This window comes from Salminus brasiliensis, chromosome 15 (assembly GCF_030463535.1).
Source record: "Salminus brasiliensis chromosome 15, fSalBra1.hap2, whole genome shotgun sequence".
Lineage (NCBI taxonomy): Eukaryota > Metazoa > Chordata > Actinopteri > Characiformes > Bryconidae > Salminus > Salminus brasiliensis.
The window spans coordinates 29611259-29631149 of record NC_132892.1 but is presented as its reverse complement, the minus strand read 5'-3'; the positions used below and the strand labels follow the sequence as shown (position 1 = coordinate 29631149).

General features: G+C 37.9%; 1 long non-coding RNA gene across 1 annotated transcript; it reads right to left on the bottom strand.

The window, feature by feature from the left end:
* Positions 1 to 1245: 1245 nt before the first annotated feature.
* Positions 1246 to 2351, bottom strand: LOC140535489 (uncharacterized). Its single transcript, XR_011977546.1, has 3 exons — positions 2332 to 2351; positions 1648 to 1698; positions 1246 to 1275 (listed from the first exon to the last, which is right to left on the bottom strand). It is a non-coding gene; the product is annotated as an uncharacterized lncRNA (long non-coding RNA).
* Positions 2352 to 19891: the final 17540 nt, after the last annotated feature.

Sequence of the window (19891 nt, the reverse complement as noted above, 5' to 3'; positions counted from 1 at the left end):
TTGATTAATTGGTGCTTTGTTCAGTTAAATCATGTGGACTACTCGTGGATTTGAACAAATCTCAAATCTAGAGTTTGAGATTAAGATTCATCAGCTTAGTATTAGTATATATATATATATATATATATATATATATATATATATATATATATTTATATATATATATATATATATATATATATATATATATATGAAATCCTGCTTTATATATGAAATATATGAAATCCTGCTTTCATATATATATATATATATATATATATATATATATATATATATATATATATATATATATATATATATGAAAGTTAAATGCACATATCCATTAGCAGCAATGGTTAAAACATCATGAAATATATATATATATATATACAATGCTTTGTAACATTCTTTTGATTTCTTTGTGTCTGGGTTGCATCAGAAATTCGCTCATATCACTGCCATATCGCTGTCCAATGAAAAACATGTATCTCCAGTTTTTAAAAACGTTTTAGTTTTCTCCATGGTTGACCCCTGTAGCTGCTTCTGTACAGTTTCATTCTGGACGAATGGACCAATAGAAATGCTCTAAATTACTTGGGGGTAAAACTCTTATTTTATATCCATTCAAACTTTATTTAGTACACGAAATCCTGAACTGGTATTTTAGTCACATATGTACGGATTCCTCCACAGGGAGGTGAAATGTGGTTGTGTACTTTACATGCATTCCAAAAATAAGTCTGTAAAAAGGGAACAGTTTAAGAAAATATCAACATGAAAGTTTTAATGAAGAGAATATATTGGAAAATAAATTATATATATATGTTTTTTATATAAAAAAGACAAATTAAATAGAGAAAATAAAACCATCAATCATCTTTAGCCTGCACATATTTTAATATTTCCTTTGTAGCATCAGTGAACGTAGTAGCATTAACTTACTTATTAACTTAGTGACCTATCAGATATTCAACCAACTAAAGCATTTTACTGTTTTCATTTCCTCATAGTCGCTACTCCATAAATCAGCAAAACATTCCCCAATATGTCCTAATTTCCAACAGGTTATAATCTTCCAAGAGGTTCTGAAAAGCATAGACTTGGCCTACAGTCGGCAAAGTAGGAAAGTGACAAACTGAACCTGATAAGCTTGATTATGATTGTCTGGATGAATTTATCAGGCTGCTGCTGAGAAGAACTGACTGAATTTTCCCAGGTTGTGGTCATGACTAACAACCAGAGAAAAACTGGGAAATGGCCACATTGGCACATTGCTTCTCGTAGATCTCGGCGTATCTGCAATGGAGAGAATCAATGATGAGATCACAGAGAGAATGAAGATGAACGAACCAAACATGAAATTCATACGTCCTTCAAGCAAGAGGTCATTGTGACCATTTTTGCACATCCTGCTCTTTATTCCACCTACTGTCAGCGATGGGGTGGAGTACATTCTCTTAACCTGACCAATAATGACCTGAAGTGATGACCAAACACCAACAATCAGTCCTAACATTTATGGTGGACTCTCCGTAGATGGTTGGAGAACATGCTGTAGATTTAGAAGGCCCTGCTTTGGTTTGTGGACTTGTGGACTAGGATGCCCTAAAATGACCAGCCAGACCTCCTGCTTATGGCATGTTATTGCAGTATGTCTTCTGTACTCACAATTTCTTGATGCGCTCGTAAGGCTCTCCGTGAACAATGCCCAACGACCTGCTGAGATTTAGAGCAAAAAAAGGTGAAGTTAGCATTCGATTAGCCCATTTGTGAGGGTTGGAAACTAAGGTTTTAGAAAACAATTGAACAACATGAGTGCAAATGATAATTTAAAGGTTCTAGGAAGAACTTCCCAGAACTTCCTCGGTATAGAACCTTTACTCTTTCTATTGCATACTGTCATATCTCGCATTTTCAAAGATGGATTTTTAGGGAACCAAAAATGGGTGTGCCTACGGCACCATTCACTATAAAAACTAATACATATAAGCCATACATATGTTCTTTGTATGGACATTTCATGGTTAGTAGGGCTGGGAGAGATGGTAGAAATATTATATCATGATATTTAAAGATATTTCCATGATACACAAAATTTATGTCAATGTTTTGTAATACAATGGTACAGTAATTTTTACTCATTTCTTTTCTACTCCATCCAATTATACAGGACTAATTACAGTCTCCGGACACTCTCATGTTTTTTAAGCACTGACAATATTGACGATTTACAATATTGTGTATCGCGATCAGAAATTTTATCACAATACAATAAAATATCACCATATTGCCTACCCCAAATGGTTAGGTTAGTCAGATTTCTGTGAAATTAACTGACTAAATAACACTCACAACTTGCTGATGAGGATCCCGACACAGGCGATGTCATCAGTGATGTTGTCATCAATCAACTCTGTTAAGTGCATTTAAAACAAGGCAAAGATGATTCATTTTAAGTTTTATTTGTTTACTTTATTTTCTTAATGTTTACATAATCTAAAAAGTCTATTAGCTCTATAAACAAGCCGTTTCTAAATGTACTCACTATCGCAGCTCAGTCCACAGAGATTGAGTGAGGTCTTGTTGCCTGAGGCGCAGGCGACGCGATCCGGCAGCTGGAACACACCGTAGAGCGTCACACTTTCACCATTTTCAATAGACTCCTTAGACTCATTGGATTCTTTGGACTCATCACTCAATTTCTCAGGTTTTGAAGGCTTGCCACCAGGACGGTCATTGCCATTTTTACTGGGTTTTGGTCCAGGTCTAGACTTGGGGGACCTTGGTTTGCGCTGGCCTTTATTTGGCTTGACTTCGTGGCTATCTTCTGAAGAGTCGTCGGGTCTTGAAGGCTTGACACCTGGGTTGACACCTTGGTTGACGCTTTGGTTGCCTGCAGTGGAGTTTAGATTCTGGGGTTCACTGTGGGGAATGGGAAGGCGAGTAACATAGGGCTTGACATCGGGTTTAATTGGTTTTGGTCCAGGTCTAGACTTGGGGGACCTTGGTTTGCGCTGGACTTTATTTGGCTTGACCTCGTGGCTATCTTCTGAAGAGTCATCGGGTCTTGAATGGTTGCCTGCAGTGGAGTTTAGATTATGGGGTTCACTGTGGGGAATGGGAAGACGAGTAACATAGGGCTTGACATCAGGCTTAATGGGTTTTGGTCCAGGCTTAGACTTGGGGGACCTTGGTTTGCGCTGGCCTTTATTTGGCTTGACTCCATGGCTATCTTCTGAAGAGTCATCGGGTCTTGAATGGTTGCCTGCAGTGGAGTTTAGATTCTGGGGTTCACTGTGGGGAATGGGAAGACGAGTAACATAGGGCTTGACATCAGGCTTAATGGGTTTTGGTCCAGGCTTAGACTTGGGGGACCTTGGTTTGCGCTGGCCTTTATTTGGCTTGACTTCATGGCTATCTTCTGAAGAGTCATCGGGTCTTGAATAGTTGCCTGCAGTGGAGTTTAGATTCTGGGGTTCACTGTGGGGAATAGGAAGGCGAGTAACATAGGGCTTGACATCAGGTTTAATGGGTTTTGGTCCAGGCTTAGACTTGGGGGACCTTGGTTTACGCTGGCCTTTATTTGGCTTGACTTTGTGGCGATCTTCTGAAGAGTCGCCAGGTCTTGAAGGCTTGACACCTGGCTTGACGCCTTGATTGCCTGCAGTGAAGTTTTGTTTCTGGGGTTCACTGTGGGAAACAATTTGGACTTTGCTGGTGTTGAGACCGGAGGCCAACTCTGCATAGCACACAACTTAAAAAAAAAAAGGAGAAAAACAACATGACGCTTTAGAAGACTGTGCCTTCACTTTTGTTCTCACCTTTTTTCACTGTGTGAATTCTGTAAATGCTCTGTACACAGTGTAAATTTTGGATGGATTAACTAATACTTTTTTTTTTAATTGCATTAACATTTTTACATTAGCACATTTTTACCTTCTCCTATAAAGTCACCATTTTAGAGATGTTTCTCATTGGACAGCGATGATAAAAAGTGGTTTTGTCAGTTCAGTTCAACTAAATGTAACAAGATATGTGGTAACAAGCAGTTGAGCTTTTTTTATTTACCTCAAATACCTGATTACATTAAACAAGCTACTGTTACTAGATCAAGCAATTTAAGGTTACCATTTTTTCAGTGGTTTTCTATATAAGCTGACTTAACATTTACTAGATTTTACTTTACTTTCTTCAGAATGTACATAAAACTTTAACTAAGATTGAACAGTTTATATTGATAAAATCAGTTTTAGCCTTTCTTAGACAATCATTTTTTCAAGAAATTCTAAAATCCATAAACTAAAACTACTTTCATGAAAGAGTACTTTTCACTTAATATATATATATATATATATATATATATATATATATATATATATATATATATATATACTGTTTACATGATAAAACAAATACAAATATTCATATTCATAACTGTTGCAAATTATGCATTTTTAATTCAAAATGTTTGTTAGTCATTGCACTGCACTGCCCAACGCTCCTGATCCTGCTAATCAACTAATTAACAAGCCCTTCTGAAATAAATTTAGAATATAAAAGTTCATTCATGTTCACATTTTTAAAAAGTTAAACTGTCATTTTATATTCATTACATGTAAAGTTGCATTTCAAGCCTTTTTCTGTTTGACTTTTTGTTCATTGTAGATTGTAGCTCATGAAAATCCAAAAATCCAGAACCTCAATATAGGTCTTCAATTTTGAGTTCAGTGTTAAGCATTAAAACAAAAAATGCTTGAAAAACATGCAATAAATATTATATGTTTTTTAGCACTTATCTTGTATCGTATCTAAACTTAAATAGGTGTAGAGGAACCTAAGTAAAAAGCTATTGTTTGCTCTTTGCTATTGTTAAAGCTTGTTTGTCTATTCTATACGTTATTATTTTTAAATTTTGCTAAATTTGTAAAATCTGTTACTAGAGATCTCTAAATCAATCTTTGTCGTACTAATAGGAGTAGTAGTAATGTTACTCACTCTTGGCAACCTCGACCGACACATCTGCTGGCAGAGTCTGGTTAAGTTGTTGCTTCAACTCACATTTGGTCAGTACCAGCCCCTCAGTCACACTGGGAGCCAGTAAGACCACCACCACCAACACCGCCAACATCTCCACTGCCACACGGATCTGCATGCTGTGTGTGCCTGCTTCTATCTCCTCAGTACTTTCTGTAGGTAATGCAGGTGTTAGCAGCTATATAGATCTATATCCCGGCCCTCTTGTCATCTCGCCACGCCCCCTTAAAAAAAAACATACACACACACATTTCCGCCACTACAGTGGGGATCTATATGCTGAGTCACTTTAAGAAAATCATGCGCAGGGTTGCTTTCTATGTCTGGAATGCAAAAGATAAATAGACCTGTCTGCTTGTTACTTTGCATATTCCTGATGGGTGTAAAACTGGTTCGGCCTTTTTTTAAATCCCTTTTCTTAAAGAAAATGTCTTTCAGCTTTTGCGTGAAATTCACTAATATGTGGTTTCAAAGTTGCAGTTCTAAAAATAAACATGCACTTTTTTGAATCAACATTAAACAAATAAAGAATGAAAGAAAAAAGAGAAAATTTTCAAAGGTCTTCATTTGAAGAACCACAGTAGATGCTTTTCATTCTTTGACGCCTGCAAACATTTAAAGGTGCACATATTTGTCACTGTACAGCGAAATATGTCCTCCGCATTAAACCCATCTGCGGTAGTGAACACACACACACACACACACACTAATGAACTAGGGGCAGTGAGCACCCAGGGAGCAGAGAGGGTAAAGGGCCTTGCTCAAGGGCCCAACAGTGGCAGCTTGCCAAGCCCGGGAATCGAACCCATAACCCTGTTAGCGATAGCCCTGCGCTCCAACTGCTGAGCCACCACTAGTAATTGCAAAGGTTTTTTGAGCAATACTATTGGAGAACCACTTCTGGTTCTATAAATAACTATTTTATAAAGAAGCTGTGAGTGTGAAGAGCCTTTAACTTGGACAAGAACTTAGATATCAACTTCTTTAAACCTTACAAAGGTTCTTCACATATATGAGGAACTAAAATAGAACTGAAAGAGTGCAGGGGTCTTCAAAGTGGTTCTTCATTTAGACATGATCTTGATTGGATCTTGCTCTGACTAAGGTTAAATCTCTGTCCTATTTGGGAAGATCTGGTCTTATCAGTCGACCCTTCCTTTCTAGAGAGGCCGCCCAGGTGCTCGTTCAGTCTCTCGTCACTTCTAGATTTGACTACTGCAGCTCTCTTCTGGCTGGTTACCCTTTGCGCACCATCAGACCCCTGCAACTTATCCAGAATGCAGTCTTTAACGTCTTTAACGTTCCTAAACGTCCTAAATGTCACTCTTCTGCTGCGTTCTCTCTTCACTGGCTTTCTGTAGCTGCATCAGATTCATAACCCTGACTCTGGCCTAAAAAGACAAGAACAGACCAGCCCCTCTGTACTTGATGGCAATGGTCAAAAGCTGATCCACACCAAGAGCCCTTCCAGCTTCAAGTACGGCTCGACCTGCCATCCCTCAAAATCCAGGCTTTTTTCTGTCCTGCACCAAAGTGGTGGAACAAACTTCCCCTGGGTGTCCGAACGGCAGAGTCGCTCACTGTCTTCAAATGAATAGCAGAGTGGTCACCTTACTGACTTGTGTTTAGTAGAGTCTAAACTTAGAGGTAGCTTTGAATATTTAGCCTATTCAAACTAGCTGAGGTTATTCTTGAGTAAACAGTGAAGCACTTTTGTAAGTTGCTCTAGAAATGAGCATCTGCTAAATGCCTTAAATGTAAATGTAAATGTTCTTGTCTCAGTCGCATTTAGACGCATTTAGATCTGGTCTTGACATTGTCTCATTTAGTCTCAGTCTTGACTCAATCTCACTCTCATTCAGACTTACTCTCAGTCTCATTTAGACCTGGCATCACTCTCATTTAGACTTGATCTCGACCCTGTCTCAGTCTCATTTACACTTGATCGAGACTCTGTCTCAGCCTCATTTACACTTGATCGAGACTCTGTCTCAGCCTCATTTAGACTTGATCTAGACCCTGTTTTAGTCTCATTTAGACTTGATCTTGACAACGGCCTCAGACTCATTTAGACTTGATCTAGACTCCGTCTCATTCTCTTTTAGACTTGATCTTGACAACGGCCTCAGTCTCATTTAGACCTTATCTAGACTCTGTCTCAGTCTCATTTAGGCTTGACCTAGACTCTGTCTCAGTCTCATTTAGACCTGATCTAGACCCTGTTTTAGTCTCATTTAGACTTGATCTTGACAACAGTCTCAGTCTCATTTAGACTTGATCTTGACAATTGCCTCAGTCTCATTTAGACTTGATCTTGACAACGGTCTCAGCCTCAGAAAGGTTCTTCAGGGAACTATAAGTGGTTCTTCTGTTGCATTGCTGCAGAAAGTGTGTACACACTAGGAAACAAATCCACAGAGACCTGCTAATCTGACCAAGAAAATACAGAACACACACAGAGAGTAGATCACGACAGAACCTGTGGTGTGAGACACATGCAAATATTTGCACTGTGTGCAAATCTGCAGAACACAGCGCTGTATATACTCTGTAAACATGCACAGCACACAACAAGTGGAGCATAGTTTTAGGGAAACAACAAAATGCAAAGTGCCCTGGACCAATGCAAATAGCTCACTATGTCTCTGTGTGTCTCTCTGAGGCTATCTATGAGCTTCATCTGTGTGTGACTGCTGCCAAGCCCACAAAATACTGATGCAAAATAAGATGCTGAGACTGGTGTATGGATTTTATGAAGACCACCATGTGCAAATGTGGCTTGTTGGTGGGAAAAGCCAAACAGCTAATTAAAATTAAATGTGCAATTAAAAAGCTGCTGCTCTTATAAAGTAATCTGAAGTTTTGGTTCCTCACAGTGCTTCTTCCTCATGGTTTTGGAGAGTTTAGTCTTTCTGGTTCTTATTTATGGTCTAGGAGAGTCTTTTCTGTTGAGTTTTGGTTCCTCACAGTGGTTCTTCCTTATGGTCTTTAAGGGTTTTAGTGTTTAGTATGTATATATATATATATATATATATATATATACATATATATATATATATAGAGAGAGAGAGAGAGAGAGACATGGTTCCATGGTTCTTCGTTGTTTCCCTCTTTGAGTCTTGCCTCCTCTCAGTCCCCTCAGCTCTTCCTTGTGGTCTAGGAGAGTCTCTTCTGTTTTAGAAAGTCTCTTTTTTAGAGTTGTGCTTCCTCTTAGTATTGATTCCTCTCAGGGGGGCTTCCTCGTGATCTCTGGGAGCTTCTTTTTCTGAGTTTTGATTCCTGTAAGTGGTTCTTCATCGTGGTCTGTGATTTTTCACTGAGAGTCTTGGTTCCTCTCAGTGCTTCTTCCTCAGGGTCTAAGAGAGAGTCTTGTTTTAAGTCTTGGTTCTTCTGTATGGTTCTTCCTCATGGTTTTGGAGAGTTTCGTCTTTTGAGTCTTAGTTGTTCTTCCTTAAAATCTCTGAGTTTTTCCTTTTGAGTCTTGCTGGTTCTTCTTCATGGTCTAAGGTTTCGGTTGAGTTTTGGTTCCTCTCAGTGGGTTTTCCTTGTGATCTAATGGAGCTTCTTTTTCTGAGTTTGGTTCCTGTAAGTGGTTCTTCATTATGGTCTAAAAAATTCTTCTTTTTGTTCTTCTATTGCATTGCATTTTTAGAGAGTTTATTTTTTGAGTCTCAGTGGTACCTGGTCATTTTCCGTGGTGTACTTTCTTTTTTTTAATGATTTAATATCTGTTTTTATAATCACATTCATGAAATTTCACAGTAACTAGTCATTCTGCAGTTACTTAATGTTCCCTCTCACTGTTGGTTGGCTGGTCCTTTGATATGTTTGAGTGATGCAATGGATCTATTTTTAACAATTTTCCAACACATAGTCGACATAGTGACTTTTGGTGTATTCTAGGAAAGTTTCAGAACATCGAAGGTCATGTGACTGATGACATTGATATGAGATTTACAGATCGATTTAAAATGAGAGCAGCAGTTGGTATTGCACTGGACAGCATGAGCGATTAATGCTCAGCAATTATTACTGACAATGACATCAGCAATAACATCAGCATAGAGTATATAATAACAGTGGGAGTGTCCTAACCAGGGCCAGGCCAGCACATGTTATCATACTGTTTACATTGAGCTGTACAGTGGAATTCAGAACAGTTCAGCCAGCAGGAGGTCAGTACTGTCACTGCTGTAGGAGGACTCTCTGCAGAGCCTTATTGCAGTGCATTCCTAAAAATAAAGGGGCTACAAATGACACACAAACATAAATCAGTCAAGCTGTTTTTTCTGTATGTAAGACGTTTGCTTTATATATATTCTTTTTTCATTATTATTATTATTTTCTTATTTATTTAGGTTTTAGATAATTTTTTTACATGAATGCCTCTCTTGAAGTTGATAGCTGTGTAACCAGCCTTCATTTGACAATTTACTTTCACGATCAAAACAGCATTTCATCTTTCACTTTTAGACGTGTTCTATGCCGATATTTTGAGATGCCAAGTCCTGATTTTGCTTTCTTGACATTTTAAAAGAATTTTTATTGAGTAACATGATTTTGTCTATTTTTAGATGATTTCTCAATATTGTGATGCTTTCTTATAAGACACTGTCTTGATATTTTGAATAACTTTCTCGCTATTTTGTGAAAATTTCTCATTATTCTGAGATTTCTCATTTTGAGATCCTTCTTATGACATGATTTCTCATTGTTTTGAGTGTCTTTCTCGTTATCTTGAGAAACTTGAGAAACCTTCTTGTTGTTTTGAACTCCTTTCTCCTTGTTTGGATCTTTTAAGATCCTCTAAGATCCTTTTTAAGATTCTTTCTTGTTGTTTTAAGATCCTTTCTTGTTGTTTTAAAATCCTTTCTTGTTGTTTTGATCTTTTAAGATCCTCTTTAAGATCCTTTCTTGTTGTTTTGATCTTTTAAGATCCTCTAAGATCCTTTCTCGATGTTTTAAGCTCCTTCCTCAATGTTTTGAGCTTTCAAGATCCTTTAAGATTCTTTTTAAGATACTTTCTTGATGTTTTAAGATTCTTTCTTGATGTTTTAAGCTCCTTTCTCAATGTTTTGAACTTTTAAGATCCTTTAAGATCCTTTCTCGTTGTTTTGAGCTTTTAAGATCTTTTAAAATCTTTTTTTATATCCTTTCTTATTGTTTTAAGCTTGTAAGATCCTCTAAGATCCTTTCTCGATGTTTTAAACTCCTTCTTCATTGTTTTGAGCTTTTAAGCTCCTTTAATATCCTTTTTACATTTACATTTATGGCATTTAGCTGACGCTCTTATCCAGAGCGACTTACATGGTTACTCATATTACAGAGGTGGGCCAATGGAGTGTTAGGAGTCATGCCCAAGGACTCTTATTGGTGTAGCGCAGCACAGTCACCCAGACCGGGAATCGAACCTCAATCTCCCACATGGTGTGGGAGCTCAGTGGCAGGTAGTGGTGTTATCTGTTGCGCCACACCAACCAAACACTTTTAAGATCCTTTCTCATTGTTTAGAGCTTTTAAGATCCTTTACGATCCTTTAAGATCCTTTCATTTTCATCCCATTGTTTTGAGAAATTTTCTCATTGTTTTGGGATCCTTTCTCATTGTTTTGCAACTTTTTTTATTGTTTTGAGATTTGTTATTGTTTTGAGATTCTTTTTATGCCTATGGAATGAAAAAATATTTTTTATTTTAAGTAGTGCGAATAGGATTCAGTAGGTTCTTCTCTGGTTCTTTATTTTAAAGAAAGTCTGGGTAAGAAAGATCTCATGTGGTGCTGCTTAACACACCACAGCTGGTATCCCTCTACCACTAAATGCACTTCTCTGGTTTTCCAGTGTCGAGTGCAGGGTGATGTATTAGAGTTATTGTCCAAAATGGCGAGCAGCTTATTGAGAGCCCACCTTCATTTCTACAACAGAGCCGGCCTTCTAAATCAGGTTGTTCAGACTGTTCAGATGTTTGTGTTGAGACTGTTGCTCCAGCACACAACAAGTAGAAGATGGCACTCACAGAAACAGACTAGGTAGAATGTCTATAGGTAGACACAGACGGACCTTGGCCTCCTCAGGAAGTACAGACGGCTCTGACCTTTCTTGTATCTAGCATGAGTGTTGGAACTGCAGGGGTCATTAAGACACTGTAGGAATAACTGGTTTAACTTGTGCGCCGGTTCGCGGCTCCCCTACACTGAGCTGAGTGTGCATTGGTTGATGCTGTTGATGTCATGCATACTCCTGCTTCAGTTTGGTCTCCAGCTTGACTCTGTACTTTCCCATGGCTTCTTTCAACATTTATTTTAAGCACTGTTTGTTCCCTCCTTAACTCGTCCATGTCCCCTGGCCTGAAGGCCTTTCTTTGAGTTCAGCAAGAATTTGAAGCACAAAGGGGACATGAAGGAAACCTTTTGGCAAAGTACATGAATGCTGAGACTCTGCATTAAAGGGTTAAGGGTTAAGCGATCAATACAAGTTCATTTCCCATTGACCAGAAATGTGAATACACAGTAATGCAGGTAGCCAACACATTTCTAGCAGCTGTGGTCATCTTGTGGTGTTTTGGATGGTCCTTTTAAACTTGGTCCATTTCCACTGAGTTTAGTAGAAGACCAACATTTCCTGATATCATGTAAATACAGATAATCAAGGGTGTTAAAAATAGTCCATCCTGCTTTTGTTCTGGGGGGGCTTTAAATCCCCCACTAGCCCATGGTGCCAATAGGTTTGTGTTTATCTGCTCCAGAGAGTCCTATTCCTATATTGGCAACAGTGTTGTGTGCATTTGCACATTTGTGTCAGCAATGGGTGCAAGTTAAAGGAGCTGAATGCATTCATTAGAAGGGGTGTCCACAAACATTTGGACATATAGAGTATATCTGAAACATGACATTTTTCTATGATTAAATAATGAATAATCTTAAATAATTGTGAACTAACATATAAATACTGGCAATAATATGAATTAAATAATTAATTGCGCAAATAAAATATATATGTTTACAGATACATGTTTTTTCTTGTGTGCACAAGAAAAATAACTTTGTGTTCCATATGTTTAGTTTGTTTAACAAATTTGATTAATACATTCTAAATATATCAAATATGCTACAATATAAAAGGTCAAATAAACACTCCAGTTTTAAAGAATTAGGTATTTTAGATATCTAATCTGATTTCTGGTAATTATGTGATGATTCAGGCTTTAGAGGGTTAAAGGTAAATGACGCTGTCTGATGCCTGATGATTTTACAGGGGGTGAAATACCTTTGCAAGACACTGTATGGTATTTCAGTGTTACTCAGCTGGTCCATTAAGATGTCTTGTAGATTCTCACTTGACATTCAACTAACATTCAGCTGAATGTCTAATAAATACAACTGAACTCTAAGCTGAATGTAAATGATCTACTGAATGTAACCCTGCACTTAACCTCAACCCTAACTTATGGATTGGGTTTAGAGTTTGATATAAGGGTTAGATTTAAGGTTTAGGTAAAGGTTAGGGTTAGGGTGGGGTTAGGATTTAGGGTTGATTCAAGGTTAAGGTCAGGTTTAGGTTTTAGGGCTGATTTAGGGGTATGGTTAGGGTCAAGGTTAGGTTTTAGGGCTGATTTAAGGGTATGGTTAGGGTCAAGGTTAGGTTTTAGGGCTGATTTAGGGGTATGGTTAGGGTCAAGGTAAGGTTTTAGGGCTGATTTAGGGGTATGGTTAGGGTCAAGGTAAGGTTTTAGGGCTGATTTAGGGGTATGGTTAGGGTCAAGGTTAGGTTTTAGGGCTGATTTAGGGGTATGGTTAGGGTCAAGGTTAGGTTTTAGGGCTGATTTAGGGGTATGGTAAGGGTCAAGGTTAGGTTTTAGGGCTGATTTAGGGGTATAGTTAGGGTCAAGGTTAGGTTTTAGGGCTGATTTAAGGGTATGGTTAGGGTCAAGGTTAGGTTTTAGGGCTGATTTAAGGGTATAGTTAGGGTCAAGGTAAGGTTTTAGGGCTGATTTAAGGGTAAGGTTAGGGTTAGGGTTATGATTTAGTGTTTATTTGAGGGTATGGTTAGGGTTAGGGTTATGATTTAGTGTTTATTTAAGGGTATGGTTAGGGTTAGGGTTATGATTTAGTGTTTATTTAAGGGTATGGTTAGGGTTAGGGTTATGATTTAGTGTTTATTTGAGGATATGGTTAGGGTTAGGGTTATGATTTAGTGTTTATTTGAGGATATGGTTAGGGTTAGGGTTATGATTTAGTGTTTATTTGAGGGTAAGGTTAGGGTTAGGGTTATGATTTAGTGTTTATTTAAGGGTATGGTTAGGGTTAGGGTTATGATTTAGTGTTTATTTGAGGGTAAGGTTAGGGTTAGGGTTATGATTTAGTGTTTATTTGAGGGTATGGTTAGGGTTAGGGTTATGATTTAGTGTTTATTTAAGGGTATGGTTAGGGTTAGGGTTATGATTTAGTGTTTATTTGAGGGTAAGGTTAGGGTTAGGGTTAGGGTTATGATTTAGTGTTTATTTAAGGGTAAGGTTAGGGTTAGGGTTAGGGTTAGGATTTAGTGTTTATTTAAGGGTATGGTTAGGGTTAGGGTTATGATTTAGTGTTTATTTGAGGGTAAGGTTAGGGTTAGGGTTAGGGTTATGATTTAGTGTTTATTTGAGGGTATGGTTAGGGTTAGGGTTATGATTTAGTGTTTATTTGAGGGTAAGGTTAGGGTTAGGGTTATGATTTAGTGTTTATTTTAGGGTAAGGTTAGGGTTAGGGTTATGATTTAGTGTTTATTTTAGGGTAAGGTTAGGGTTAGGGTTATGATTTAGTGTTTATTTGAGGGTAAGGTTAGGGTTAGGATTTAGGATTAATTTAAGGGTATGGTTAGGATTATGATTTAGGGTTAGATCTAAGGGTGAGGTTAAGGTTAGGGTTAGGATTTACGATTAGATCTAAGGGCAAGGTTAGGGTTAGGATTGGGCATGATTCAAGGGTAAGGGTAGAGTTAGGGTTGGGGTTAGGATAGGGCTGATGTAAGGGTAAGGTTAGGGTTAAGATTTAGGGATAGATCTAAGGGTTAGGATTGGCCTGATGTAAGGGTAAGGTTAGGGTAGGGATTGGGCTTGATTCAAGAGTAAGGGTAGGGTTAGGGTTAGGGTTGGGGTTGGGGTTGGGGTTAGGGTAGGGCTGATGTAAGGGTAAGGTTAGGGTTAGGATTTAGGGCTGATTTAAGGGTAAGGTTGGGTTAGGGTTATGATTTGGGGTTGATTTAAGAGTATGGTTAAAGTTAGGGTTTGGGTTTAGGGTTAATGACCAGAATTACTTAGTCTTTATTATAACATCAAAGTTTCATTCTTATGCAATATTGACTGCAAATGACCTTCCAGAAATTAAAGAGTTTTCAGAAGGTTGAGAAGCTCTTTTGTTCATTGCTACAATTCAATAAAGGGTTTTTACTTTCTAGGAGTGCCATGGAAAGCCTCTCTATTGTCCACCTTCATTAATCACTCAGTATCACTGTGGTGCCACCCTCTAGTGTTTTTTTACATAATGCACTTAAATCACTTGATGTGAATGTGGTCATCAGTTAAAAATCCAAGCTTTTGACCAGTTATTGTTGAATGGCACTGATTATTAACACATGCGAGTTATTGAAGAATATGTTAAGTCCTTCTTATTTTAACAAACCTAAAACACCCAGACATCCAGCTGACTGATTGTTGGACAGGCAATATTTCATTTGTTTTGGGAAATTTGCAGAACATTGCATGTCCAACATTGCCGACATCCAGACCAGAAGAAATGAATGCATGTTACTGCAGTTCATGTGACCAATGACGTCACTGTGGCGTGACTGCATGAACCAGCGATTTCTGACCTGTTTTCAAAATCCTGCTTTGGGTTAAAGGTTTGAGAGATTCATTCTTGTTACACACATTTATATACACTGAAAGTCAGAATTCTGGTTAATGTAACAGAACAAGTTTCACATTTTCAGTCAGTAAAACCACCTCCTAAAATGTGTGCCAGGTTATTAATGACAGTATACTGTGTTGTGTTGTTTACCAAATATGTAAATGACTTCATGCTGTCTTATGACGCTGTCTATTATTTAGAAATAATAATTATTTAAACATTAAAAAACCACATTGACGGGCACAGATGGAATTTATCCCATCTATCCCATCCATGCAGTGAACACACACATACACACCAGCGGTGGGTAGCCATTGTTGCGGCGCCTAGGGAGCAGAGAGGGTGGAGGGCCTTGCTCAAGGGTCCAACAGTGGCAGCTTGCCGAACCCGGGTATTGAACCCACAACCCTGTCATCAATAGCTTGGCGCTCTAACCGCTGAGCCCCGACTGCCCCTATATTTACATTCAAAAGAGAAAAATCCCTAGTCATTACAATTTGTGCTGATTCACTGAGCTATTGGAAACATGCCTGTGTGACAACTGCTGTATAAAAGCTGTCTAAATATAGCCTGGTGTGATGGTGCAAATGTCTAGCTTGTGTCCTGAAAAACTGGTTCCTGCAAGAACACTCTTTGATTGGTTTCGAGATTTAGTAAAGCCTTTTGTTTTTCTGTTTGGTTTTCTATGGATCGGGTGTCTTCAATGAGCTACAGAATGATATCTGAACCTCTGAAGCTCTGGAACACTGTACAGAGGACAACAATAAAGCCTGACATCAAACTACATGTGCACATACAGGTGTGTTTAATGTGTAATGCATCGGCCAGTTTAGCCAGTGTAATCGATTGTGATGGTTGTCAGTGAGATTAAACCGCAATGCAATCTAATAGTACCTTTTGATAATAAAGCCTTTGGAGATGAGGGAATAATGAACTGACAAAACAGTGATATACAGTCAGTTGAAAAACATGAAAACATTGGAACAATGGTAAAATAACTAAAACTTCATTTATAAAATGTAATGCAATTTATTTCACTCTGTGCCTCAATTGCTGATATTTCCCTATTTGTCTGAAATAACCTCAATTAACCTAATTAGAAGTTTCCCTTAACCATCTACCACTCTCTCACATCGACCAGGAGATGTTTTCCCACTCCTCCATGCAGAATTCTTTCAGCTATGTGATGTTTCAGCTTGTTTTTGGACAGATGGTCTCTCATTATCCCCAAGCCCCCTCTGATACGATCAAGAATTCCAAGTAGATTCAGTGATTGAGAGCTTGCCAGGCTCCTCTGCCGCAAAGCAGCCCTAAACCATAACATTTCCACTACCAGTTAACAGACTGGTCACAATAGTGTTCTGAAACACTCTTAAAAATAAAGACGCCACAAAGGGTTCTTTAAAGCAATGCCGTAGAAGAACCATATTTGATTCCATGAAGATCTGTAAAAGTGATGTGTGAGTGTAGAGTGAAGAACCTTCACATCCACTTCTTTAAACCTTTGAAACGTTCTTCATGCTTCATCATATTTCAGTGTGTTGCTCAGTTACACTACAGAACTGAACTGCAGGCCTCGGTTTTGTCTCCAAGCTCTAAAACCATGAGGAAGGAGTAAACAGTGGAGTGTGAAGGCAGGTTTCAGGGTGTAGAGCGGATTGTCGCAAGAACAATAGGAACGTTTGGCCTTGGAGATGATGTTATTGTCACGGTACCCGTCTCTCCCAGTGAAACTGTCAAGTTCACATACTACTCCATTTCCCATGGACCCTCACAGACTCACTTGACACCCACATGAATCTCATCCTTTGCAAATCTGTGGAGTATTGATGTTGTTAAGTCAGTGCATACTCAGCAGATCTCTTTGTTTCTCTGGATACTGATCTTGTTTTTGCGGATTTCCTTTGAGTTTGCCTGTTTTGCCCTGGTGGCTGTGTTTTAGCCTTTACTGGTGACCAAAATAGTAATTTACAGTCATGTGAAAAAAACAGTACACCCAATGAAACCTTTTTATACAGGTTTAAACATCTGGAGAGCTTAATGGAAACAATACTGAGAGATGGAGATAATGTAACTGAATGTACACATACAATGGAATAGCTTAAATACCTTTAAATTTAATTTATAAAATGTAATAAATTATTACTAATTATTAATGATTAATTATTAATAGAAATGCATTTATCTTATGAGGAAAAAAGGGCTTTTCCTATAACCAGCTACCAGTCACTGATTATATTGACTGGGAAAAGGTTTTGCCCACTCCTCCATGCAGAAGTCTTTCAGCTGTGTGATGTTACAGCTCCAGTTTTTGAACAGATAGCCTCGCATTTTCCTCTAACGACCTTAGCTACAATAAAAAATTCATAGTGGATTCAATGATTAAGAGCATGCCAGACCATTCTGCAGCAAAGCAACCCTAAACCATGACTCAAATGCAAGGCATGTGGGGTTTTTCTAACATACAGCATAAAACTACACTATTGGTTCTGAGATTTTACCAAATTCTGTGTTTGTAGCTTAAAAAAAAGTGAGACCAGAAGAGAAGTTTTTTGTCAATTTGTAGTCAAAGTTTATGGACAAATTTTAATGCATTCCTACGGGGAAGAAACAGTGTGTCTGATCAAAAAGTTGTATACTAGCTTGAAGCACGACATCTTACTGAACAATCTGGAATTGGAATGGTTTTGATATCTCAAACTGTGGGATGAGTTACATAGTGAACCATAAACACAAAAATGATGACAAGTGAGTCTAAACATTTAAGAAGATAAAAACACACTTTCAACTTTTTCAAGTTTTCGAAAAGATGAAAGTTTTTGGTATCACTTTTCTGTAACCTTGTCTAAATATACCTTAACATTTGTTTAAAAACACGCTAAACCCAAAACCTCTAACCTGAGCCTAACATTGTGTAGGATCTGAACACTAACCATAGAGCTATAGATAATAAAGCTTCAACAGATTTTCTACTTTAAATCCGTGAAACCTTTTTTAAGGTAGAACATATTTCTGCAGTGTGTTGCTCAGTTACTCCATTACATACAGTCTGTCTCCACACTCGGAAACCAAAGTCTGAACAAAGGGTTCAGGATGTTGAGCTGATTAACGCAAGAACAATGTAAACTTTGTCTCTGTCTTGACTCTGTCTTTGGAGATGATGACATGTCCAGGTGACACTATATTATGTGTCCAAATGTACCTGGACACCCCTTCTAATTAGAGAATGCAGCTACTTTAAGGTGCACTTTCAGTGAGAGTGTCTACCTGTAATTAACTCTATATAACATTAAAATAAACCCAAATAATCATAATGTCAGTGGTCAGTGAGAGTGTCTACCTGTAATTAACTCTATATAACATTAAAATAAACCCAAATAATCATAAAGTCAGTGGTCAGTGAGTGTCTCTACCTGTAATTAACTCTATATAACATTAGACTAAATGCAAATAAACAAAGCCAGTGGTCAGTGAGAGTGTCTACCTGTAATTAATGCTATATAACATTAGAATAAACCCAAATAAAAATAAAAACAGTAGTCAGTGAGTGTGTCTACCTGTAAATTTCTATATAACATTAGAATAAACCCAAATAAACACAAAGCCAGTGGTCAGTAAGTGTGTCTCTACCTGTAAATCTCTATATAACATTAGACTAAATCCAAATAAACATAAAGTCAGTGGTCAGTGAGAGTGTCTACCTGTAATTAACGCTATATAACATTTGAATAAACCCAAATAAACATAATGCCAGTGGTCAGTAAGTGTGTCTACCTGTAATTAACTCTATATAACATTAGAATAAATCTAAATGAACATAATGTCAGTGGTCAGTGAGAGTGTTTATGCTTAGAAAACTCTGCAGAGCATTAGAATAAGTGGTCAAGGGTTCTATAATTAGATAAACTAGATGTTTGATGGGAACTGCAAATACTGCCCTTACTCCAGGAGAGCTCTGGACATGGGTAAGCTAACATGAACAGCAATCAGAGTGTTTATTTGTTTTCATGAGAAAATTACATTTTTAGATAGATAGATAGATACTTAATTGATCCTGAAGAAAATTTAGCAGCCAGTAGTCCGCAATACAGCACGGTAATGAAATACAATAATAAGGGTGGTACAGTATAAAAAACAGATTGAGATTTTTCCCTTATTAAAGAGTTTTCTGAGTAACGTCGAGAATGTAACCAGGTCTAGGACAGAGTTTTGCCTTTTCTTCAAACTTTTTGTGCCAACAGTTTCCGGAGGTCACACTATATTGCAGTGCTGCCTCATGTGAAGGTTTTTGGCTGAGGCACTGGAACAAATTCTTCTGGGTTTTAATGACGTGGCAGAAAAGTTGTATCATTTCAAGCCTGTCATCATGTTGTCATTTGTTTTAATAGTCTGTTTAAATCACATACAAGCTCGAGGGAAAACCCAAAAGTATGCAACCTTGACATCTCTGGAATCTTCTGCCCTCATGTTCCTCATGCTATTAGCTGACATCTCTACATCTTATACTCGACCGTGCAGTCTTAACTACTGAATCTTCTCGTTCAGGCTTCCTTGTTGTCACGTTCGTCTTTTCTCACACATTTGGCTTGTCTTTTTCCACAAGTTCAACACATTAGATGTAGAACAGCATGGTGTCGACAAAGTACAAGGCAGGAAGAGGCAACCAGCTTTAATAGGACATCAAACTAAGGGTTCTGATTAATAATGATGTCATATCATTGGACCATTGGAAGATGAAACAGGAAGTAGCTAGACTATTGTAATTGGGGAGCTGGATTGCTGCTGGCACTGTGTTCTTGTTTTCCAGTTTTAAGCGTGTCTGGAAGTCAAAAAGCATACTGAGTGGTTCTGCTAACCATTCAGTATGCTTTCTGACTTCTAGTTAATGAGGCCCTGAATTCCAGTTGAGAACAACTCAGCCAGTATTGCACTGCTTTGCATGTTTGGTTAATAACAGAACTAGGATCTCTCAAGGTTTCTAGAACGTTCCTACCC